We start from the raw sequence: 27,376 nt of genomic DNA, 5'->3' as shown, positions 1-27,376 counted from the left end.
GAGGACCTCCTTCCTGGTGATGGGGCAGGTCAAAGCAGAACTTTGGGCTCACAGGTAGATGAGCTGACAATAAGGGTGTTCCATGCAGAATTTCCAGGTAGAGAGGCACATACGTGTTTTTCATCTCGATGGCTTGTTTAAATTTTTAATCCACTCAATTGGGCATGGGCGTGATGATAAAGTGATTGGCCCAAGCCTTGAATACCAGCTGTTAGACTCAAGTTATAGTCAAATTTGCCTTATTTACCTGTGGGGCTTCCCTGCTCACTTTCTTCGGATTTGGGACACAGTGTCATGCTGACTTTTCCATCTTACACCAAGCTTTTATCTCAGCAGAATTTTAGCCTGAAACTTATATCTAGCAGTAAGTGCCACGTCGTTGGTATTTACAGAGATGAATTTATGATACATGCAAATAAATATAGGTGCATGAATATATATACACATACATACACATGTAAATATAACATATATACAAATATAACATATAAATGCACATATGTGCATATCAATAAGATGCCTAATGTAAATACATGTAGAGAGCTTTTATATATTATTTATGAATTTTATAACTCATAAACACTATTTCTACAGCTGTTCTCAACCAGATCAGAGATGCGAGGGACTCTTCTACAAATACCCATGTACTGCACCTAAACCCTCAAATATCTATATAATATATAAATGTATATTGAATTTATATAATATATATACTTTATTACAAATATTTATTTATAATATAAATATATTTTATTATACATATAAAGGAGGTTGAAAGAGAAGACTAAGAACACAGAAAGGCCCAAGGTAGGTTGTACTGTTTCTTTCAATCACTATGAGCACTCTTGCTCAGATGAAGGAGTTGAAGGCTAGAAGCTATTGGTTTGATTTAGATGTTATCTCTCTCAAGGCCCTGGCAGTCTGATCCATTGTGAATAATCTATATCTTATGTAGCATTCTCAGGACGCCCCACTCTGGGGTCTAACAAACTAGGAGCCTTGGAGATTTTTAAGTCCCATTCTTGAAAGTCACCATCAAAGTCAAGCTAAGCTAAAAGCTGAGTATTAAAAAATGATTTCAACATCTAAATAAAAGACAATTGTAAAGGTTTGCAGTACACAAAAGAAAAATTTTACCCATTGTAGCACATATCAATGGCTTTTGATAACCATGCCCTTTACAATGAATCTGTTCATACCTTCTATAAAGAGATAAGGACTTTTCCCCAAATCCTTGAAACTGAACTGACTTGTGACTTACTTTAGACAATAGACTGTAACGGAAGCAAAAGAATGCTAGTTCCAAGGTTAGCCCTTAAAAGGTCTTGTGAACTTCTGCCCTCTTTCCTCCTCCTCCTCCTCCTCCCAGGCTAATTATCTAGAGGATGACACATGGATCAGAACGGTCAACCCTGTTATCTCAGATGAAGTACTGGTCATGGGAGAGAGGCCATTCTCGACCAGGGGTCCACAGCCAACAACCTACCAGCAGACTTGGGGGTGAGGCCAACCAACATTAGCCAAGCTCACAGAGGAGAACTTCCCAGATGACCCGTGAAGTTGTAAAATATAGTAATGGCTATTGTTTTGTGGTACTTAGTTTTGAAATGGTTTTTACATAGCATTATGTGGCAATATTAATTGATATAGCCAAGTGTCTAGAAGCTTGGAGACAGAGCCGTACACAAGATAAAGACAAACTGGTTGTCAGTGGGATAGCTGATTACCAAAACTCTATTATTGCCTACTCTGTTTAATTATAATACAAGAAGAATGTGGGTACTAATAGCTAAAATTACCTTTCATTCCCAAGACTTAAAAATAGCTACTTGGAGAAGCAATGTCTAATATGTGCACTATTCAGTGATTTTTAAGACCTGTCTATGATTTGGTGTATCTTTCTGCCCACTGTACAAAACTCAGACACTCTCACAAAAACGTTACTGCTGGAGTGTTGGCCATGTGAGTCTCATGTTAATCACCTGCTCAGAATGATACATGATTTTAATGACTCAGAAGTTAAATTTTTGGAAGTCAGAGATTTCTTATGCAGTGGGACACTCTGAACTTATAAAATAAACACTGAAAGAGGTTATTTATTTATTATATTCAATAAAAATGTTTAAAACCATTTCAATGACTCAAGACAGGGAAACAGAAGCTGCTACACACTGGACTAAGGTCGCTGGGGCCTGGAACTACAATTGGACAATAAAGCCAGTTCTAGAGGTCTCACATCATAATTATGGAGACTTGGGTCTCCGCTTAGCCCCCGGACCTCACGAATTGCATTTGGAAGCTGTCTGTGCCAAAGGGCAGAGGAGAAATGCAGCTGCTCCACTTCTCACCTACAGGGCAGTGATGTCTCCTGAGACTACAAGCTGTGTTCTCTGTCCATTTCCCCCATTAGGCTTATTAGCCAAATCCAGGACTCTCAGCTACTTTGACTATTAGGATGCTGCTTTTTCAACCTCAGCGGCCTTCTGTGGATTGATACTTGGAAGTTTCCAGCGCACTAAATATGACTTCTGCTGTCTCTGCTCTTTTGACATCAGGCGAAGACGACGTGATTCCATCCAGATGGTGTCAGTTTAATCATTGGCACCTAATGTACCATGATACTCGTGTTGACCCAGTGTACGTTATGGGTAATTTTCTGAGATTTTGCTATGTAAAGGAGAATGGAGAATAGCTTGGAGAAAAAAAGTGTTTGTAGTAGCATGGAAATCTGAGCAAAGATTTTTTTTTCTAAACTGGCATAAAATATATACCTATTATCAATTTAATAATAGTATTAATCTTTTATTAAAAACTTGAAATATTTTATCAAATATAATTGGCTATTTTGTTTTTAATTTTTAAATTTTTATTATTTTCTTTTTCAGCTTTATTGTCATATACTTAACGCACAAAAAAAATTGCACTTGATCAGTTTGGACATATACATACGCCTATGATAACACCACGAAAATCAAGGAAATAAATATATCCATCACTTCCAAAAGATTTCTGGTGCCCTTTTTTTTTTTTTAATGACATAGAGCACTTGACGGATATGTGCCCTTTACAGTTTTCTTTAAGCCATAGGCACAATGTTATACTAAAGAATTAGAATTTATTCATCTTGTATACACTGTAACTTTATACCCATTGAACTGAACTTCCTTCCCCTCCCCCCCTCCCCCTACTCCCACTCTCATTCTGTTCTTTGTTTCATGGCTTCCCCGAGCAGTCTTCCAGGAGGACCATCCATATCGCCAGAAATGGTGGGATTTCTTTCTTTTATATTATATTCTCTTGTGTATATACACCACATTTTCTTTATCCATTCATCTGTTGATGACACTTAGGCTGTTTCCAGATCTTAACTATTGTGAATAATGCTGCAATGAACATGGGAATGGCGATCTCGCTTCAAGATACTGATTTCAATTCCTTTGATACACATCCAGCAGTGAGACTAATGGGTCATATGGCAGCTCTATTTTTAATTTTTGAGGACCTCTATACTGTTTTCCCAAGTGGCTGCAACAATTTACATTCCCGTCAGCTGTGTACAAGTGTTCCCTTTCTCCACACCATCACCGATCCTTTTGTCATTTCAGTAACAGCCATTCTAATAGGTGAGAGGTGACAGCTCACTGTGGTTTCAGTTTGCATTTCTCTGAAGATTAGTGATGTTGGGCACCTTTTCATAGACCCGTTGACCATTTGTATGTCTTTTCTGAGAAATGTCTATTCGAGTCCTTTGTCCATTTGTTTCCCATCAGTTTGTGTGAGTTGTAGCTTTTTATATATTTTGGAAATTAACTCCTTAGAAGCTATAGGGTTTGCAAATATTTTCTCTCATTCTGTAGGTTGCCTTTCACTGTAGTGATTATTTCCTTTCCAATGCAGGGCTTTTTAGCTTGATTAGTCCCACCTGTCTATTTTTGCTTTTGCTGCCTGTGTTTTTGTCACGTCCATGAAATCATTGCCAAGATCTATGTCATGAAGCTTTCCCTCTATGTTTTCCTATAGTAGTTTTATAGTTTCAGGTCTTGTGTTTAAGTCTTCAATTCATTTTGAGTTGATTTTTGTGTATGATAAAAGACAGAGGTCCAATTTTCCCAGTGAATTTTTTGTCGTTTATCACTGTGTCCCAGCACCAAATATGTCAGGTGCGTAGCAGGCACTATATATGTAAATAGAAGTTGACTAAATGAATATTCTACTTTGTTTACTACTCCCAGCAGCCCAAGGGGATTGACAGTCATCTCTTGTGGTTAGAGAACTATTGAATGTGTCAGAGTCAGAATTTAAACCTACGGCTGCCTGGCTCTAACACTGCTTCTCTTTCCAGAAACACTGCTTCTTACAGAAGGAGGCTCAATTGGCAGTTCTCAGAAGTCTCTTTTTCGAGGCACAGGGGTCGTGCTCTGCACCAAATTAATTGATTTGTTCGCCACTTCCACGGTAATGGTGGGCCACTGACATTGGTGCTCCCCTAAAAAGCCAGCTTTTTCACTTGATTCTCTCAAGAAGGCCAGAATTCTGAGTGTTTGTCATTTCCCTTGACGGGCTTCATCTTCAATGATGGAAAATTAATTAAATTCTTCTGACTATTAAATTATAAATTCCAGTCCTTAATATATTTATTAACATAGTGTTTTCATTGCAGAAATAAAGGAATCATTCTTCTCAGAGAGAGGACCTGTCTGGACTCAGGTTAGTTTTCCTAAGCATTATTTCTAAATTGCGGTCAAAACCTGTTTTGTATATAAATCTTATTTAATGACACTCTCTTCTGATACAAGTTTTATCAAAGAAACTATTCTCATTTTGAGTGCTCTGAATGTGTTCCCATTCCTACTCAGGAAATGTCATTACATGGCTGGAAGTTTTGTTGCTGTTGTTGTCTATTACTCCGTTTATTTTTCTGTCAGCCATCCTTCTCTCTGCTTCTGCCTGAATTACCGCCAGATGCTTCCCTCCTTTGGGCCTTTGTGTTAATAGGGGTTGTGGCTGGGTCCTCTCCATGATAAATGCTGTTGGTTTTCTTCCTCAATTTCTAATCATGGGTGCTCAGAAAGAGCTGTGCTCCACCAGGAGAGTTAACTTTTTGGCCTTGGTCGTCATATCCTTCCAGGCTAGGTCAGGTTCCTCTCATACGATTTCACTGTCTCTTACCTTATCTCTAGTCTTCATTAAATAAATAAATTCAGATTAAATAACACTCATATCGCTCTTGATCTATATTAGACACTGTTCTTTCTCCTGCTCCCTATCTTGATTATGTGAATAAATATTAGTAAAATAAATAAATAAATAAATAAATAAATAAATAAATAAATAAATGGATTGCCAAGATACATAGAAAACTGGAAAAATACTTGACACAGAAATAGTATTCAATAAGTATTTGATGAATAGGTAATCGATACATTGCTTGCTTTGAATTATGTCAAGAATGAAACCTCTTTTTTGCTGCTTTATCCCCAGTAATTTTGTCTGTGGCCTTTATCGTTCCATCAGTCCTGATGTAACACTCAATGAGGTCACAAGAAAGCCAGTGGGTAAATCAAAGTGATGCCTCCAATTCAACTTATGGAACAACTACTTTATTAGACACTGAAGAGAATACACAGATGATAATGACACAGTTCTTCCACTAGAATCCGAAAAATTAGACACATAGAGTCATATAATAGTACAGGGGCAAATATTGTCAGGACTATAAATCAAATAAAAACTAAATGATATGGAAGTTCCGTGAGGGAGAAGATAACTTCTTTTTCCTAGGTGTGGATTGGGAGAAATTTCTTTGGCTGTAAAGATAACTAAAATAGGATTTCCCCTTTCAGATAAGTTAAAATAAAAAATTATAGAATATGGTGGACTAGTTTATCAAGTTTCCATGGGCTGACTGGATCTACCACACCCCAGTTCCAGCTTCTGGAGCTTCTGTTCCACTCAGCACTGGTAACCACCCACACCTGCTTGTGGCTAAGACATTCCCCAGCGACTCAGTCAGAACGTGCTGTCAGGGCAAAGGTGAAACAGGTGTTTTCAAAGTGCCAGGCACTGCATAATTCCCAATTTAATCTTCAAAACAAAATTGTGGGGCAGGAATTACAATCACTGTTTAAACATGAAAAATATTCATTTCTGAAATATTAATTAACTTAGAAAGTGGCAGGCAGGGGAACCAGGTAGCCTGACACTCTATTTTGAGTTCTTTATCTGACTTCCCTTTGCCTCTAACTATAAAAACACGACTTGAGCATAATTTGTTCTTCTTTCCCTTTATTTCAGTGCTCAAGGTCTATTTATTATTTTTTCTTTCAGGTTTGTACCCCTGCTATATTATACACCCTACATATGTGCATTTGACGGACTTCCCTGCCAACTTTTTTTTTATGAATAGTCTGTGAAAACAAAAGCACAGAGAAGATCATTTCTCATCCACCACAGGTACTTAAGAGCGGTAAAGCAAATAAAGTTCAATTCTTGCAAGTGACAACCACAGATAATAGATACTATCAAACCAGGAATCTCAGAGTGGATTGTAAATCAAAACAGCACAGTATGCAATCCAACAGATAAGGAAGAGGAGTGATCAGAGTTCTTCTCATCTATATATTTATCCACTCTCAGCAAAAGGCTCTGGCTCTGGAGAATTCGAGCTCTCAGAAATGCCAGTGCTCATTGCCAAGCAAGGTTGGATATTAACACATTATTTCACACACCAGGCATCACGCTGCCAGTGTGGTCTCCATGGCAGAATCTACCAAGCACTGGGAAGGCTGTAATGGACGGGCGCATGTTTTCAATAATGGTAAGAAAAATAATAAGGCCTCCAAATGGAAGCAAAAGCCAGAGTATAGGCTGACAGATGATTTTGACAGGAAAAGGGTCAAAGCTGCTTCACTGTAGTACTATGAGAAGCTGGACGGCACTTTTTATACCACGACAGTGATAATGCCATTTAAAATTTATAAAGTCTTTTTTATTCTGAAGGAGACAGAAAGTGAGAAAACCACAGAAAGCACGGTGAGTTTTGCTCACTTGGGGCTCACTTCCTTGGCTACAAGATAATTTATGGTCAGGAGAATATAAAAGGATCGAGTAGTGGTTTTATCTTACTTTCGAATTAGCATTTTCCTGGTTCAGAAAAGATGGTATCAATCAATGGTATACAGTGGATATTTGTTTCACAATATTCAGGCACATGAAACATGATGTTTCTTTATTTTCCTGCATCAAATTAAATCTGTTTTTGAGCACCCCCAGAGCCACGAAGGGATAACCAATATCTGTCATTATCAAGGAGCTCTTCTTTTTCATCTTGGTTGCTCTGAGTCCCAAATGGCTTATGCAATCCAGTGAAGTTGAACAAATGTACACACCACGCAACTGTACCATTCTTAAGACATACACCATTTCTCTCACTCCCAAAGTTTCCTGGTTCAGACTTGCTGGAAATAAACTCTCTAAACTTCTGACCCCAGGCAGCCATTGATCTGCTTTCTGCTACTGTACATTAGTTTTGCCTGTTCTAGAATTTCATATAAATAAAAAGAATATAGTATTTTTTTCAGTCTGGCTTCTATTGTTCAGCATTATGTTTCTTCTGATTCATCCATGATATTCATCCATGGTTTGTTCATTTTATTGCTGAGTAGTATGCCACCGGACACCTTTACCACACTTTCTTAGCCATTTACCTGTTGATAGGCATTTAGGTTGTTTCTACCTTTTGGCTATTCTGAATAAAGTTGTCGTGAACACTTGAATACAGATTTTTGTGTGACACATGTATTCATTCCTACTCAGAAAAAACCTAGGAGTAGAATTGTAAGATTATATGGTAGGCGTATTCGACTATATAAGACACTGATAATCACTTTTCCAAAGTGAGAGTACTATTTTACATTTTGATCAGCAATATTTGAGAATTGTAGTTGCTATACATCCTAACAAAATCATGGAATTTTAAATCTTTTAAAAAATCCATTTAATCAGTATACAGTGATACCTCAATCTGCTCTTAATTAGCATTTCATTGATGAGTAATAATATTGAGCACGTTTTCATTTGCTTATTTATCTTGTTTTGTGAAATTTTTTTCAAATCTTGTACCGATTTTTGTCTTATTTTTGAGATATAGGAATTCTTTATAGATTCTGAATATAACTCCTTTGTCAGATGTATGCATTGCAAATACATTCTTCTAATCAGTGGCTTGAAATTCCATTTTCTTAATGCTGTGTTTCAAAGAGAAGACATTTCTAATTTTAATGAAGTCTAATTTATTATTATATTTTGTGCTTTTTGCACTCTATCCAAGAAAACTTTGCCTATACCAACTTTGCAAAGACTGTTCCTTTTGTTTTCATCTTTTCATTATCAGGAATTGGCAGCATTTCATGCCATCACATCTTTGTTCTAAATTTAATTGCCTGTTCAATTCCATATTTTCTTGCCATGAGATTAATTTTCTTCCTCTTCCCTTCTTCTCTCTCTCTCACCTTCTTCATTTCCTTTCTCTTCCACAATATTTTACAGACTTAAATATAGTCTGTGTAGACTTAAATATAGGTACTACAAACGTCTGGAAATACTGAATGAAATATGAGATTTTTTCAATGTATTCACGAGTTCACAGGCACAGATACAACACTGATATGAAGTTTCCAAGTGCCAGAAACAAAGAACTAAAAACGAGTGTGGTATAGTTGTAACTGGAAAGCGAAGAGATAGAGATAACGGGTATCAGTAACCTATTATTTGTGGTTTTAGTTCCCTGGGAGTCATAAGCAATGAGGCCTTAAAAAATATATAGGGCCGAGGGTTGAAGTTATAACTGTTGCATAATTCCAGGACCCTTGAAGAACAATACTCGTTGTGAAAGACTGGACTTGAAAACGTATTCTTGTTGGAACAGGTTGAAAATAAAGATTATTGTTCATCTAAGCATAGGCTCGAGGTATTAGAATGACCGTCTGGAAAAAATAATTATAATTAAGATGAATAAGAGTTAAAAGAATCAAAACCATCAAGCACATACAGAATATAAAAGGAATAAGATTTTGAAAAATAAGTAAAACTTTGAGAAGTACAAGAGTACAATCACTGAACCTAAAAACTAAGTAGATGAGTTTAACAACAGATTAAACACACGGAATTAATGAATAGAAACACTTGTCTGAGAAAAAAACTAATAATGCATCATGACATGAGACAGAAAATAGAAAAGTGATGTTTAGAAACAAAGAGGATGGAATGAGAAGGTCCAAAAATATATTTAATAGGAATTCCAAATGGAAACAATAGAGAGACTGGGACAATGGTAATATTCATAAGAGATAATAGCTGTTAATTTTCCAAAATTAATTAAAGAATCTACAAATGCAAAAGAGAACAAAGTTAAATAATAATAAAAACAGAGAAAAATAAATTACTGCTAATAGACAAAAATAATTACACTGAAATAAAACTTTTCAATCGAAATAACAGAGGTTTAAAAACCTTAGATGCTGAGGGAAAATAACTGATAATCTAGTTAGCTTGAACCATATAAAACTATGGATGTTCAAGTACACCTACTAAATGGCAATTGCATATAGTTTAACCAAACAATAGATTTTATTCAGGCAACTTCTTCAACTGTAAAGGTAAAATTATGACATTTTCAGAAACAAGACTGAGAATTTTTCAACCTAGGTTTCTAGCAAAAAGATTAGCTCAGGGGGGAAAAATGCAGTCAGAGGACAGAGGAATGCAGAAAGCAGTTGAACAAAGAAGCAATTTTACGTGGATAGGCTGACATCTAAACAGCCATTGACTTCATTAAACAACCAAAAACAATGACTAATTGTATAACATACAACCAAGGAATAACTAAAATACTAAAAAAAACCCCAATTACACGAAATTAGAAGAGAGCAAATTTAGTTACAAATGTTCAAAGAATCATGCATTTTTCAGGAGAAGGATAAAAACAGTAGTTCCTTTTATATTTTTTTCAAACATGAAGGGTTGTTAAAATGTAACAGTAATCTCAGAAGAATAGAAATTGAATGCATAACATCTAAATGAATAAAGAAGAAAAAACTGGATCAGCACATAAGTAGGAAGAAGGGAGAATAAAAGAAGCAAAAAAGAAAAAAAAAACCCAGTAAATTGAAAGCAAAAAATTTAAAACTACATTAGCAATAGGAATAAATGTTAGCGGTCAAGTTTTGTAGTAAAAGATATTCACATCTTCACTAAAGAAAAACATAATCTGCTTTCTTCATTGTTTTATTTCTAACATCCAGAATAGGCCCTACAATTTAGAAGGAGCTAAATGAATGCTTTAATGCTTATTAAAATATTTAAAAATTGAATTTAAATTCTATTACATTCTATTTACAAGAGATAGTTAAGATGAAAGAAACAAAAATTTAAAAAGGGGCAAAAAGCCAATAAAAGATTCACCAATAAAAGGGAAGCCAATATAATTATAAATAATGCAAAATATAATTTAAAAATGTGTTAAAAATGAAAGCATCATTAGGGATAGAGAATCACTACATATATTAGTCAGATGGGATAGGTTTTACTGCAGGAGAAATTAACTCATATCCCAGGTTTTTTTTTTTTTCCACACATTTTGCTCACATTTTATATCCATTATAGGTCATTGTGGTATTCTATTCCACATAACCACTCAGGAACCCAGGCTGATGGAGTCTCTATCATCTTCAAGCAGCCCATCAGAAATATATAGCCTTTTTTGGCCATGGAAGAGTAAGAGACCACTGGAGCATCTCCTGCTATGAACTAAATGCTTCAGCCTGGAAGTGACATTCAATTCTCACAGGCTTCTTGGTGTAAATTGACCACTTGGTCTTGCCTTACTGCAAAGGAGCAGAGAAGTATAACATTTCAATATACGCAGAAGGCAAGAAAAACTATATATGGGTGAGCACTAGAAGTTTCTATCATAAAGATAACAATTTTAAACTTTCATGCATTCACATGCCCTCATATAAAATAATATTTAACACATTTAAAAGAAAAAAATGTCAAATTTACTACCCTAGAGGGAGATTTTCACACATTTCTTAGTAATTGATGGGTTAAGTAGACATAAATTAGTAAGGATAAAATATTATTATACACAAAAAAATATTAGAATGACTTAATTAACAATTAGATCTAACGGACATATATGGAATCTAGTACCCAACAATTAGAGAACACTCATTCTTTGCAAATGTACAAGTATTGAAAAAACAAAACTTTTAAACTAGAATTTTATACCTAGTGGTAACATCTTTTAAAAACAAAGTTAAATAAAGGCTTTTCGGATAAAAACTTTTAAAAAATTATCACTAGCAGATCTGTACTATAGAAATGTTAAAGAACATTCTTTCAATAAAGAAAAATGGAAATATGGATCTATACAAAGGAATGAAGACCAATGGAAATAGTAAAGACACTGGTAAATATATACTTTTTATTTCTAATTATTTATAAACAATAGTTTAAAAAGCAGTGACAACATAAAATGAGGTTTATAACATATGTGAAAGTAAAATGCATGACAATAAGAATGCAATAATCCAGAAGGGAGAAATATCATGCATGTCTTATACTATAATGTGAAGTCTTATAATATCATTTGAAGGTAGAGTAATAAGTTAAAGATGTATACTATAAACCCTAAAGAAACTGCTAAAATAGTAAAATGAAGAATTATGAGTAATAAGTCAAAAAAGGAGGTAAAAAGGAAGGCTAAGAAAAACATCCACTAACCAAAAAAGGGTCGGAAAGAGAGGAAAACGAGGAGTAGAAACAGACAAGACCAATAGGAAAAAAAAACAAAACAGCAAGATGACAGATGGAGACCTACTCATATCAATCTTCACATTACATGCGGTGGTGGCAAAGCAAAACGGCATAACCACTTGGAAAATAGTTTGGCAGTTTTTCAAAGATTTAGATGTACACATGCCACGTGATCCAACCACTCTACTCTTAGCTATCGACCCAAGAGAAATAAAAGCATATACCCATACGAGGAGTTCTTTACAAATTTTATAGCAGCTTTATTTGTAATAGCCCCAAATGGGAAATACCTGAATGTCTATTAACAGGTAAGTAGATAAATTGTGGCATGTTCATACAATAAGTATATTCCTTAAGAATAAAACAAAATGGACTTTTGATATACTCACCAAGACAGATAAACTTCAAAGTAATTATGTGAGTGGAAGAAGCCAGAAAAATAGGATTTACACTATATGACTTAATTTATATAACATCCTACACAATGCAAACTAATGTGGAACGACAGCAAGCAGATCAGTGGATGCTTGGAGGTGTGGCGTGGATGGGAGGAGGTGAGAGGCATAAGTTTTGAGGGATGATAATATATTAATTTTCTTGATTATGGTGATGGTAATGGGTTTATATATGTCAAAACTTATGAAAGTATACACGTTAAATATGTGCAATTTATACTGTAATAGAGCTGTTCTTTAAAATCTTCCACTCCGAAAAAAAATGAGTTTCTTATATCAAGAAACTCACTTCTAATATAATGACATAAATAAGGGTCAGTAAAATATGGCCCATGAGCCAGCTACCAATTTTATAAATAAATTATAATTAGAACACAACCTTTTACATATTAATTTACACATTATTTGTTACTGGTTTCATCCTACAATGGCAGAATTGCAGAGCTGTAACCGAGACCACGTGGATCACAAGCCTAAACTATTTGTTATCTAACCCTTTAAGAAAAATGTTTCTTGACCCATGATATCTGTAGTTTGTAAGCTAAAATGGGAAAAAAGATATAACATGCAGATGCTGTTTTTTTAAATGCTGAAGAAACTATATTACTACTAGACGTGGTAGACATTGTAATTAAAACATTACAAGCAATACAGAGGTTTGTTACATAATGATAAAAGACCCAATTCATCAACAATACTCAACAACACTAAATAATTATATATCTGACAACAATACTTCAAAATATATAAAGCAAAAACTGACCAAACTAACAGAAGGAACGGACAAGTTTCAAAATATAGCTGGGTATTTCAACATTCCTCTCATAATTGATAGAACTGGTAGACAGAAAAAAAAAATTATTATTTTCTTGAAATATTTAACTATTCCAAAAATGTCTGGTTATCTAAAGGTTTCTTTTTAAATCATGTTCTTATAACAAGTAATATATTTTGAGAATTACTCAACAATGAGAAATAAAATCTTGGGAAGATCCAGGCAACTCATCACACACATACGATGAAGAGGGATCACTGTTTTGATAGGGAGATGTTTGGGGTGCTCTGGGAACACTTAGGAAGGGCCCCACGTGCGTCTTGGAAGATGAAAGAACTCCTGGGAAAAGCGACATAGGGCTGAAACCTGGTAGAGTAGAAGTTAGCCAGGTGAAATGGAGGGGAAGGGTACTCCACGTGGGAGAATGGCTCCAGAGAGAGAGCAGGGCGCATTTAGGGAAGGAGAGTAGCTTTTGCTCAGCATTCATTGGAACATCCTGGGTTTTCTTTTAGAAATGCTTGGCAGCTGCTGTTTCCTAAAGCATTTGCTTCTTAGCTGTCTGATATTAGCAAATCAATGTTGACAGGTGGCTTTGGTGCCCGGCACTTTTAAGAAATGTTTAAGAATAAGGTTTTTTTTTTTTTTTCTAAAAGGTTGCAACAATATTACCATCATGAAATAATTCTAAAGAGTCCTTTTTATCAAACTGGTTGAAATTTAAGTTCCGAATTTCATTCTGGTGACTAATCCTCGACCATGGAGAAAGAACTTTCATTTGTGAGTCATTTTTAGAGTTCATTCAGTCCCTCTTTGAACAAACATCTAATAAATGTCTCCTCCATGCCAGGCACTGTGCCAACACCAGGGCTAAACAGATTGGGTTAACAAAAGCTTCAGCAAAGATGACCACTCAAGATTTGCCACTTTTAAAGTCAATTTCATAACAAATGTTCTTATTACAAAAATTCTTTTCAAATGATGATTTCTCCATTTTACTTCTGCCAGATAGAACATTCATTCATTTACTCATTCACTCAACAGATACTTAGTATGAAATCGGATAATTCCATCTTCCATTACGCTTACAGCCTATTATGGGAGACTCATGTAGGTCAATAAGTGAAAATTAAGTAATTATTAATTAATGATAAATATGATAGAGGTTGTCATTAAAGCTCCCGTAACACCTCTAAGTGCTCAAAGGAGGCCATCTCTTACCTCTACCCAGAGAGGTCAGGGAGGGACTACCTGGGGGAGGTGACGTTTGCTTTATTTTAAACAAATAACACCAATACATGTTTCTTTAAGAATTGCAGAAGAAGGGAGGAACTAAAGGAAGTGGTTTAAGTATTGGCTAACAAGAAATGGACAGAATAAAGGAAATAGGTGAGCAAGGAGAGGTCATCCTGGCTTGGGAAACTACACATGCAAAGATATAGACGAGAAAGAGCACAAAGTAGTTTGACGTGTCTGACTGCTGGGTAGGTGGTAAGATGTGGGGGCAGACGTGAGTGGAGAAGGAGGCAGGGCCAGGTGATACAGTCCATTTAATCTTCAAAACCATCAAGAGTAACAAGCACTATCATTATCTTAATGTCGACAATATTTCCACTTGAAAGTCCACTTGGCCTTTCAAACAAAATGTACAAAACCAAATTCCTCTCCTCCCCCGTGAAACTGCTACTTCTGCAGATTTGTCTGACTCCGTCAACAGCATCTTCACATGCCTCGTTGCTCAAGTTAAAGTCATTCTCAACTCTTCTCTTTTCCTCACATCATGTATCTTAACTGTCGAATTCAGCTGATCCTACATTCGAAATATCCACCAAATTCAGCGTTTCAAACCACTCCCTGGCCCAGCCACCATCACCTCTACACAACTACTGTCGCTTGTTAAGCTATTTCCCTGCTTATATTCTGGCTCACCCCAGTCTTCTCCAGTTCTCAAACCAAGACAGACCCTTTGAAACTCAAAGATCATCTCTATCTATCTATCTATCTATCATCTATCTATCTATCTATCTATCTATCTATCTATCTATCTATCTATCTATCTATCTATCTATATTGCTTTGCTCAAAACCTGGTAACAGCCTTCCATTTCACTCAGAGTAAGGGCCGGTGTAGTACAAAGAAGACAAATCTGTCCTCGCATCAGCTCTTCTACTTTTCCTCTCCGTTTCCCACTGTCTCCCACCACCTCAGGCCCCTCGCTTTTCCTGGAGCTCAGACGCCCTCCCGTATCTGCCTCTTCCGCTTCCTTGCCATTTCCCCAGGTATGTCTGTGACTCATCCCCACATCTCCTGCCAGGCTTCGACTGAATGCCACAGTCTCAGAGAGACCTTCCCATGCCTCTTATTTAAAATTGCAACTTTCACCCACATTTCAGGTCTCCTTCCCTGCTTTGCTCTTCTCCATAATACTTTATATTCATTTATTTTTTTTTAAATTGTCTAAATCTTCTTAGCAGAATGTAAGCTAATTTAGAGTAGATATTTTTCTATTTTTGCCTTTTTTTATTTTTAGTCAACGATGTGTTCTTAATCCCTAAAACAGCTCCCGACACATAATAAACACTCACAAATATCTGGTAAGTGAATAAATTGTTCCTATTTTACAAATGAGGGTCACAGAGAGGTTAAGAAACTTGCTTAAAGTCCTACAGTGACTTGTGTGCCATGCTGACTGATCTTCGTTGACTGTTTTACAGGTGACAAAGTTTCTGGAACTGAAACCTTAATGCTGGGCCTTATCTTATAGAAATATTAGAGCCTAAATCAGAATGAAGGACTGATGGGGTGGAGTCCTTTATGGAGCACTGACTCCCTTTGCCCTTATAGGTGGTAGAAATGTGGCCCCATAGCACTCCCTCACAGGGCTGCGGTCCCTGTCACCTCCAAGCAGCCAGTCAGGGACTCTTCCTGCCTTGCCCTGAAGGGAGTTTGCTTCTGCCTCTTCTTCCTCTGGGTCAGGAGTTTCCTTGGAAGCCTCAAAAAGGGTGAGTAGGATGTGAGGGGCTTTCAGGATCTTTATTATGAGATAGGGAGCTAAAGGAAAGCTTTGAAGACTTGCCTCTGAAAAGGTCTGCTGATAGTCCCATGGGGTTTGCCTTTCAGAGGCTTCATGGAAAAAAAAAAACTTTATGACAAAATTACCTATTCTGCTTTGACTGTTTCTTGATAAATATGTGTGAAATTTAAAATCTCATTTCAAAGGGGAAAAAGTGATCCTAGTTCAATGGAATTCTATGGGGGAAAAAAACCAACTGGAGAGAAAGGGGATTTATCTATTGTCAATGCATCTTTATGTAGGGAGACAAGCTTTGATGTAACTGATAGCTAGGTTATATAATCGCCCAAGAATACAGAAACAGCATGTGATGTATTACACAGCACTTGAGACCAAAAGTTTGCTTCCCTTAGACTAGAATGAAAGTTCAGCCTGAAAGCTTTTGTTGAAAGAGACTTCCTTTGTGATAAATCAGGAAGACCTGTTAAAGTTATCTTCATAGGTACCTCATATACACTTTAGAAAAAAATTGTTAACTCATTAAGCTTAATGGCCCCCGGAGCATCCCAGGATGCTACAAAAGCTAAACCTTTAATAAAGAACTTCACTTCTAAGGAAGTAAGTATTGAACCTACAAAAGAAAAATTCTTTAAAGTGGAGATTAGAAAGCTGAACTATTATGAAAGAACCAGAAGAGAAACGAAGTCATTTTTTACTACGGGTGGTTAACAAAGATGGATACTACAAATTGTGCACATGAGAAAAATCACTTAATAATGGTCACTTGATTTAAAAAAAACAAAAAACAAAAAAGAATCTTAAAAGGCCAGGTTCCAAAAGGGGTGAGGAAGAAAATCTACTTAAATTGGGCAGCTTTGTAATAACATCTGTGTGTGTGTGTGTGTGTGCGCGCTTGCGTGTGCATGTGCATACATGTACTGCACAAGCAAAGCATTCATCATGATAGATGGTAGGCAGATGGCCTCATAGAGCGGCCTCATCAATTGACAGAAAAGGTGATGGAACACAATAAATGCACAGGAAGTGACACTAGGTCTTCAATTAGGAGTTTGCAAATAAAACACAAATGAATTTCTAGTTCTATGGTCATAATTTCAGTACAGAAAATGTAAAACTAAATGGAAAAGTGAGTCATTATTGCACATAAGGGGACATAACACTTACTTAACTCCACATTAAATGTGATAATGTGGAGTTAATGATAAGAATGTTGAGCTCAGGGCCAGGCTTACAATAAAAGCTCAAACACTGTTAGCAATCATAATTATTATTATTCTACTTTAGATCAAGCTTTGTGTAAACAAATTTATATGTGTTATTTGATTTAATTGACATAAAAAGACTGAATAAAAAATTCTTTCAAAATGAAATTGAACACCAACAAATTAAAATCTCAAGAAATATAGATATGAATCATAAAAATCCAATTCTATATCTGCCTACCAATAATGCCTTTAACCTGACCATCTGAAACCACCAAAATGAACTAGGCATCGGGCAAATAAATATATGGCATACCTTACAGTGAATCACTTTTCTAATAGTTCAGATATTTGACCATCTTTTCTTCTGGTATTGAAGCTCAAACTCCCATCCGTCATTTAGAGATATACTCCTTGTCTCTTTCTTGTCCAAATTATTTGCAAAGATGCTATAATTTAGCGTGGGTGACTTGGGTGAGTGCTACAGTTAAAATTATTACTCGCCTAAGGTTTCGTTTTGGAATCCTGATAAGTCATTTCGAAGGTGAGCTGTGTCGAGTACATTTCAATTTATTACTTTTTCTAAGTGAACTAATCTAAATTAAAATCTCGCAGAATCAATACCTCATTTTTATGGTAGAGCACTCTGATTCTGCCTCCCACTCATTCATCTATCGCTCACTGCGGCTTGGAAATTTCTAACAATGAGGAGTTATTTTATATCATATTATGAAAATGACACGGCTGTAGTCTGTTGTTTCATATATGTATGGGCCCAAGTTTTAGTAAATGTTGCCTTACTTTAACCCCCGTTTTATTGGTTCTGCAGAACCTTCCCACACCACCTCATCATGAGGTTTATCTAATGTTTATTACGGGTTCACAACGCGCATGATTACCATCTGAAAACTGTCACTAAAAACTGCCTCATTTGTTTGGCTTCAGTTTCTTAATCAATAATAGCCACTAGCCCAGACAAATTGGAAGATATTTTCAGGTTTTCCAAATGTTATTCAGTGCCCTTCCCACAATGTACTCATTTTTAGTATTTCCTTTGGGTTTTTAAAGGTCTAATGTTGACTTGGAGATGTGGCAATGATTTTTAATGCACATGCTGTTCTCCTAATATATTTTCAATTCTGGTGACCTACAAAAGGACAGAAGCAAAAAATGGTGCAAGGGGAATGTCTTCTCATGACAGAGTGTTTAAAAAAAAAGAAAAAAAAGCTTTCCAGGGATTTATTTAGTCAGGTCTCGTCTTTTCCATTATTCTTTTATGTGCCACTTCTATTGCATAATCTATGGCCAATCCATAAAAGAATAATAAAAAAGACTCTCTTTTATGCAACCATATACTAGCATGTCCGTATGAAATAGGTGATGCATATATTTTATGTCCAGAATTCCAAATGGCCACTCATATTTCTTTTCTTGCTCAGCTTTCCAGGTTGGGGTTCATAGTTTTTGAAGAGCAAAAGATTGTCAATGCCCTTGTTTCATGAGGGCAGGAACAGTGTTTGTCTTGATCACTGCTTGATTCCTAAACCTAGGATAGACCCTGCACATAGCAGGTTGTCAATAAATGTTTGCACATAATCTTTCTTCTCTAATTATTCACTATCAGTCACTTTTATCGCTAAAATTCTGAGAAATGTCTGCAGTGAGACATTCCAATTTTCTGAATGTATAAACACACAGGGACAGAAATGGATTTGTTACCTTAGGACAATGAGAAAAATAAGACTCTAACTACTGTGGCTTAGTGGGAGTGTGCCATGTTATTTTTAAAATATCCAAATATCAATGAGGAGAGACACAGGAGACGGTGAGAGTTACTCGGCAGGTTCTGTGTCAATATGAGCATACGTCATTGTGCCTTTGTCCTATGATCTCTAGAAAATGAGAGAGGATGTATGTTTCTTAAATCTGAAAGGATGGAAAGACAGTCACTGACTTCAAGATGCTTATATTCCAGTTGAAGACAAAGCACACAGAGATTTTTTTAAAGATAAAATAACAATACAAAGTTAAATATGGCAAACGCCTAATGAAATGAGGATAAACAGATGTGATGGGAGTAGGATGGGCAGGAGAGGCTTCTGGAAGGTACTGGCCAGGATCTAAGTTCTGAAGAAAGATAAGACACATAAAATTGGAAAGGAAGTTTATAGGGGTGAGGAAAGGGGAGAAAGAATGGATGTTACTTAGGGAAGGAGCAATGGTGTCACTGATATCTGGATATAAGAGTGAGACACTAGCTAGGGAAGTTTGGATACAACAGCACAAAGGGGTTCGTTCTAGAAAGTAATCAATAATGTTATGTCAAGGTTTATGCAACTATCATAGTCATAACAAGAAGTGGATGGGCTCGGAGTTTTTCCAAAATACACGAATAATGACCATATTATTCTTAATGATCATATTATTCAAGAACGTATCTGATTCTCAAATGCAAATCATTTGGCCAAATCTTGACTGAGAAATTGTATTCACCAGTGGAACAGGAGCTGAAAAATAAATAGAGATGAGCATCACTAGTGCCCCAGGAAACAGATGGACTATGGAGAGGTGGTCTTTGTGCTCCAGGTACTTCTCTATATGTAAGTGGCCAAAATGAATAAGAATGAGACTGAAAGCACTGAGCAGAGGGCAATGCAGAGAATAGTGTGGATTTGGTGATTTACGCAGTTAACTCAGACATTTACTAGGCTACTGAAGTGCAATTCGGGAACCATGCACATTACCCTAAGAGTCCCTCAGCCCGCAAGCCAGAGGTGCTCATCTGCTGCCTCTGGCAGACTTTATACTTGATGAAAATGTAGATCCAGATCCAGAACGAAAGCAGAGTGAAGCAGAGAGCTGGCTACTATATAAATGCTGCAGATGGAGCTTTGTTTGTCCCTGAACATCAAGTCCTCTTGCTCTAACTTTCCATAGGGAGACGCTATATATAAAAGAGTCGAGGGGATGTAAAGGACAGAATAGGGAATATGATCTATAATATTGTAAAAATTAGGTATGGTCTCAGGTACTCTACTTATGGGGTGATCACTTTGTAAGATATTAATGTCTAATCACTATGTACATCTGAAACTAATACAATGTATGTCAACTGTAATTGAAAAAAAAAAAAAAAACATTAAAAACGGATTTCCTTGTCTATGGCCATACCCTAACATGCCGATCTCTCTGATCTGGAAGCTAAGCAGGGTGAGACTGGTTGAGCTACTTGGATGGGAGACCATAGAGGACCAGGTGCTGTAGGCACAAAAAAAAAAAAAAAAAGTGGGTTTCCAATGCAGAAGGGCGATGCTTGCACTCTCATACCTATGGAACAATTCTGGTGATGTTCACAAATTTGATTTGTGGCTTATCTATCAAGATCAGGTCAAGACCATGCATTCCATTTTTAGAAGTCTTTCTAAAGACGATAATCACAGATGTGCTCCAATTTACAAACAGTGAAGCTGAAAATAGCAAAACTCAATAACTCAAATGCCTGTCGGTAGGAGCTATCTTGAGTAAAATGCTATTATTTGCACACGCTGGAACAGTGAACATGTGGCCCGTAAAAGAGGGTGACAGTCTATGAGATGTCATAGAAGTTCTCTGAAAAAACAAACAACAACAAAAGAACTCCCTTGAACACACTTGAGAAACAACGGGTTAAACCAAGCTAAATGGGTTTTGTTACTTGATTTCTGAGAACCTTAATATTTGAAGGTACCCAGCGATTCTCCTAGAGGGAGATGGAACAGCTACGCCTCCTCAGTCTTATTAACTTCTTTGGGGGCGGAGAATTCTGAACACTGAAGAACTCAACAACTGTTGAAGGACTGACATCAGGCTTTGTACTTTAATCTGCTTTGTTTATTCATCTAGATGGGAAAGAGTGAGTAGCACCTTCTGCAAAGTCAAGGGAAAGCAAATGTTTTGTTTCTCAAATTCCTAATAACTCTGCTCAACTCTGGTATCTATTCTGGTATAAACATTTAGTCATTTTTAAAGACACCATTTAGAATTTTTAAAATTAATGTGAAAATATATGTATTCTGGGCAAGAGCAACAAATTTTATTTAATCAGCATCCTACCCATCACTGTATAATGTATGCTGTCTGTAAATGCATAGGAAGTCTTGCAATAGTGGAGGTGATGAATTATGGAAACCTTAGATGTATGCTTGGAGCATTAAACACTTTCTGCTAATCTTTCCCCTCAACCTCCCAATAGATATGGCCCAAAAAATCCTAGGTAAACAAAGCTCCTTAATCACTTTTAATATTCAAAAAAAGAGAATACAATTAGTTAATATGCTTAACAATTTTAAAATATCACATTTTCCTGAGTGCTAAACTCAGCTACATTATTGTTTATAAAGAGTCTGTTAACTAAGGGAAAAAATGGAAATTAGCTCCCAACTGCAACTCCTATTAATTTTACATATTGTATATCCCATCAAACTGAATAATTAAAAAGTATTCATAAGCTGGATGCTTCCATCATCAATAATGTGAATCACATTTATCATCGAAAAGTAAATAATGGGCAACTGGAACCGAAAATGCTTTAACTTTCCTGTTGGTATTGAAATCAGACTAAAAGAAAGGGTCCTATTTATAATCAAGCAATATGAATAAAACATGTATGAATTATATGCAAACTCAAAGCACCAGTCATTTATTTGCCATGTGAGTACATTATTCAGTGGCTTGTTATAATAAAGAAATTACTGGACTTTAGGTTAAAAGATTTTGCTTTGGTAATTTAATTTTTTTATAGTTTGTGATTTAGTGAAATTATTTAAAAAATCATTATTTAATGTTTCAGTTGCTATTTCTCATCACCAAAATGTTCCTCCCATTCGCTGAGCATTTACTACGTTCCAGGCACCAACTAGTCCTTCGCAAACCTTATCTCATTTAAGCCTTATAAAAATTACATTGTATTAGAGTTAATAAATAAGGCAACAGACATTTCGATAAATAACTTTTCCCAGCATGAATCAGAGACTAAGCTATAAAGGGTGAATTTGAACCCAGGCTTATCAGGCTTCTTCCTGATAAAATACTTTGACGTGTGCTCTATTGAGGAGGAAGATAAAAATGTTTGCCCTACCCATCTCCCAAGTGTTGTGTGAAGCTTGTAGCGTATTGTGTTTTCCAAAGGTTCCATCAGTATGTATCTCAATCTACACGTTCTTCTTACCATGTAATGCTGACAGTCCTCCGTTGAAAGATGAGGTCTTTGTTCCCTTACCTGAATCTGGACTGACGTGTAAATTCCTGGATCAACAGGACACAAGGGAAGTGACACTGAGGACTTCCTAGGCTAGGTCATAAACGGCAAGATGACTCTCTCTCATCTCTCTCCCTCTCTCCCCCACCTCACCACCCTACTCCTCTGGTTGCTTGCTCTGGGAAAGCCAGCCATCATACTGTGTGGATGCTGAAGCTGTCTGGGAGAGAATCCCACATGGAGAAAAACAGGTGCCTGGCCAACAGCCAGTACCAACTTGCCCACTATGTGAGCAAAATGGAAATAAATCCTCTAGTCTTCATTAAGCCTACAGATGACTGCAGCCCCAAAGGATGTCAACTGCAACCACACATGAGACCATGAGCCAGAACCACCTATCCAAATCACTTTCCAATACCTGACCCACAGGGAGCATGAGAAATAACACATGATTATTATGGTTTTAAGCTACTAAGTTTTGGGATGATTTGTTACATAACAAAGAATGATGCGAGGCTGAAACGAAAGTGAGTGTTTTAAGTGTTTTATAAATTGTACAAATCACAAACCTAAAGACTGCTTTATACATGCAAATGGGTGTATATATTCTGAGACAGAAAATGTAAGTAAATATGCATTTTTAACCGAATAATTTATGTGTGACTGTGATACAAATAATATAAACCCAATTCAAATCGAGTTTACTGTCATGGTATCAGAATAGTAGCCATTAGGCAAATAAAAAAATAAAGAAACAATACCTTTCACTTATATTATACTTCACAGTTCACGAGGACCTTTAACAGTCATTATCTGAGAAACTGATTTACTATGAAGCTAAGAAAGCTTTGGCTTTTGGATGTCTCATAGATATAGGTCCCTTCCAAGATGCTGTCACTGTGTTCACATGCTCTGTGTTTATATAAAATTTGCAAAAGTGGGTATTTTAATGGCAATTTAAGACCACTGTCTCTTCGCTCTGACTTCTCTCTCACATTTCCCTTCCCGGCCATTGCTTTGGCTTATTTTTGGCATCTGGTTAAAATAAATTTGAACTGGGACTATCATAATAAATTTTAACATACTTTCCTGTTATAAATTTTCACATTTATACTTAATTTTGCTTTTATAATTTTGTAATCCTTTTTCTTAACCAGGGTGCCCTAAATTCTATAAAGCTTCAGATTCCACAGGACCTGGCTCTGCCCTTGATCACCTTGAGTTATAATCACAATAGCCCCCTGGTTGTTTGAGGAGATGTTATCATCCCAACTTTCTAGGGAGAAAACTGAGATTCTGAAATTCCAAATGACCTACCAAAGGTCACGTAGTTACTAAGAAATAAAGAGAACACTCAAACCCCAGATCTCTGACTCCTGGCTCAGTGCTGTTTCCATCAGCTCGCTTCTCTGGAAGCACATACCCTCTCTACTGCTTCTTCCTTTAGTTTCCCATCAAAGCTGATCTATACTGTGTCCCATCCTTTTGCACCCTGGTCCCTCCTATGGTTAATATGGTGATGTAATTCAACCTCGATTAGCTAAAAGTAATTGGAAACATCGTTTAAGAGCCGCCTTCGAAGCTATACCCTTAGAAATGAGGGGATTTCAGGTGCAAAGACAAGCTCATATAGGTTACATTTCAAGACTTTCCCCAGTACTCTCAAATTTCATAATCCAACTGCAGACAGGACGAGGAAGAGGAATTCTAGGGTACAGCAGGTATAAAGGTACAAAGGCCTGATGATGTTGAACTGTATTTTCCTGGGGAGGGTCACAGCAGATGGAAGATGAATAATGTCTCCCTCAAGAATAGCTTGGTTGGCATCACCTAGAGACTGCTCTGGGAACTGCCCTCAGATTCATGGCCCATTGCCAGGCAATACTCCACTCAAGGAGTGTCTTGCCTCCTTCCCAGCCCAAAGCATCGCTCTGGGCTGTTCCCGCTTCTGGTGAGAAGGGAAGTGCACCCCAATTCTGCATTCCAGTGAAAAAACTCTGTTTTGAAAATTGAATTACCTCATTGATGCCTATTGGATCTAAGAGATCAGATGACAAACCAGAACCCTATTTGTTGACCCAGACTGGGAAGAAATAAAGCTTTCCCAGGGGCAAAACTGCACTAGATAGAGCTGAGGCGCTAAAATAATTGATTTCAATTCGTCTTAAATAGTGATAACGAATGCTCAAAAGATCGCTTCCCAAAACGTCCTTCAGCTGATCATTTATTATCACTCCTTCCCTCTTCAGAGGCAAAACTTTAATGGACTGTCTTTTTGCAGCAAATCTTAATATAACCGTTAATATGCAGACAAAGTGACCAAGTCCCCTTGACACACGTGTCTGATCTCCACTCAGCAGGAATGAGAGGGAGGGAGGAAGGAGGAAACACGTGAGCGAAGACGCCCTCTCCCCCACTCCACCGCAAAGTACAGGCTTTCTGTGTCATTAAGATTCTTCGATTAGTTTCTTACAAATCTCTCTCCAAAGGCGGCAAATTGCAGGGCCATCTTTTGCAATTCCACTAATGGCAGTTTGGCTAAAATATAATTTCTCCATTGGATATTATAAATAATATTTACAATCGATATATTATGCAAGATTTTATTTTTATTTATTTTATTTTTTTAGGCAAGGCAACCCTTGGTTGACCTCACAGATTGCAAGGACCTTGTCAGCTTACAATCCTTCATTTTTTTTATTTTTTTATGCCTACAGCACCTGGTCTTCCTAGGTGGTTTCCCTTCCAACTAACCAGGCCCGACTCTGCTTAGCTTCTGAGATCAGATGGGATCGGGCTTGTTCAGGGTGGCATGGCTGTAGACATATTATGTAAGATTTTAGTCATTTCATTTAATCTGTTTCAAGATAAACAAATAAGAAAGACATTAATTTGTCTAGCTGTTCTTGCTTCACTTTCTGTTTAAAGCATCCTACGTGGTCTGTCTTCCTGTCTCTTCCTTGCCTTATCCCAATTTCCTAATGAATTACTCATGAAAACACCAATGGATCTGCATATCATTTTGACCCTAAACCTGCTTGCCCCTCTCACTTCTTAATTCTCTCAGGATTCCAAGGCTTGTTCTTACCAGTTTCTATTATTAACTCTTAACTTCTTTTTATAATGTGGTTTAAAATAATATTTACCACTATTCCAGGGGGCTGTGCCCAGACAGAGAGGAGTGACCACACATGACCAGACTTCCTGAGTGCCAGAAACAGCCACAAGTCAGCCACGTGGCCGCCAATGCCAGGGCTTCAGAAGGACATGAGGAAGTAGAAAGGGTGGCCCAGAGACGCTATGGCATGGGGACACAGACCACAGGATCTGCAGAAGAGATTTGTGAGTCACCCCCATGAAGGCATCATGAAGATGGGCACCAGAAATTTTAGCATTCTTTGCTATGATTTACTGTGTCCCTTCTTCAAGAAAACCTACAATAAAGAAATATCGTATCCTTGAAGTTTTCTGTAACTGCAGGTGTGTGTGTGTGTGTGTGTGTATTTTGGAGTAGTACAAGGGAAAGCACAGGGTAAAATAATCAGCTTCGAGGTGGCCTAGAAACATTTAGGGGCCGCCTCTTCTCCCTGTCTCCCTTCACAGCCTTTTTCTGATTTCTGCCTACTAAATAGCCCCACCCACACCAATAAGAAAAGATCTCATAGGAGACAGGAATCACCTTGGGTGGTGACAATTTCATCGACAGTCTTAAATTTTAGAGACATGGTATTAATGGTTCAGTGCCTGCCATTGTATTGGCTTTGACTTCTGGCAGCAGGCAGGATTTCTTTGCTATGCTAGAAGTTGTTTATAAGATTTAGGAAAGAATGGGTATGGCCAAAGCTGCCACGCATGAGTGTGATGCTTCGTTTCACATCCGCACTGACTTCCTCATTCAGTCTCAGGAATTTTTCTACTCTCTGGCAAAGGTCTATAAACCTTGTTCACTTCACTACCCATAGCTTGTGCATCAATTTGGCCACTTATATTTCCAGAACAAAGCTTTCTCATCAGCCTTCATGAATAGAATAGAAAAGTGAGCTATGATTGTGTGTTCTGGTGTTCACTTGTGTGTATGTCACACTCTTTCTCCATGAAATAAAAAGTTGTTTTAAAGGAGAAAGGCTTTAGAAAAAGACCCCTGGGCCACCTACAATTTCAGCATCCTTCATTCCTCAGGACTTTAGAACATAAAGGACTTTATGTGTCACATTGACTTAAAGAGCAGGACAGACTCTCAGCAGCTGTCTGGTTAGTGATCTTGAGATGTCTGTAGCGGCTAAACTCTTCTTGTCAGACAAAAATGAACCAGACTCTTATAAGTAAAGTAGGTTGAAACTGAATGGTTCTGAGCCCTGTCCCAGCTTTCTCTTCACGCCCTTTGCCTGTCACCACATTGCTGTGTGACCTTGGGCCAGTTGCTGAATATCTCCCAGTGTCCTCCTGTGCCGAAGAGGGAAGAAGGGAGGCCCTGGTGCATGAAGCTGGTGTGAAGATTAAGTAAGAGAGAACCCTTAGCACCGTGCCTGGAAAACAGCAGTTCCTAATAGATGTTGCCATGACTGTTTCTACTATTAATTTCAGAATAAAGACCGCAGGGCTTCTCATTCCTCTTCCGGGCCCTTACACTTCTCTGCCCTGAAACACAGAATCTGTCTTAGCTGTGCTTTTGCTTTACTGTTATTTTCACTATTCCCTTACTCGCTGATTCCTAGTTATGTCACCACGAGCCCAGGCCCAGGCAGCAGTCCCAGCCTGACTGCCTACTCCATGAGCAAGCTAGTGCCTGCATGTGCACGCACACACACACGCACAGACGAACACACACACATGCACAGACGAGCACACACACACGCACAG

The 27,376-nt window shown here is 37.2% G+C and overlaps 1 long non-coding RNA gene and 1 pseudogene across 1 annotated transcript in view; both read right to left on the bottom strand.

Annotated features, from left to right (window-relative positions):
* The window catches only part of LOC120595436 (uncharacterized), a 94,964-nt gene that overhangs the window by 19,607 nt on the left and 47,981 nt on the right, over positions 1–27,376 (bottom strand). The window lies entirely within an intron of this gene.
* On the bottom strand, positions 25,225–25,340 carry LOC120595808 (uncharacterized; annotated as a pseudogene).

This window comes from Pteropus medius, unplaced genomic scaffold (genome assembly GCF_902729225.1).
Source record: "Pteropus medius unplaced genomic scaffold, Ma_sr-lr_union100, whole genome shotgun sequence".
In the NCBI taxonomy this organism is placed as follows: domain Eukaryota; kingdom Metazoa; phylum Chordata; class Mammalia; order Chiroptera; family Pteropodidae; genus Pteropus; species Pteropus medius.
The sequence above is the reverse complement of the archived record's forward strand: the minus strand, read 5'-3'. Positions and strand labels throughout refer to the sequence as shown.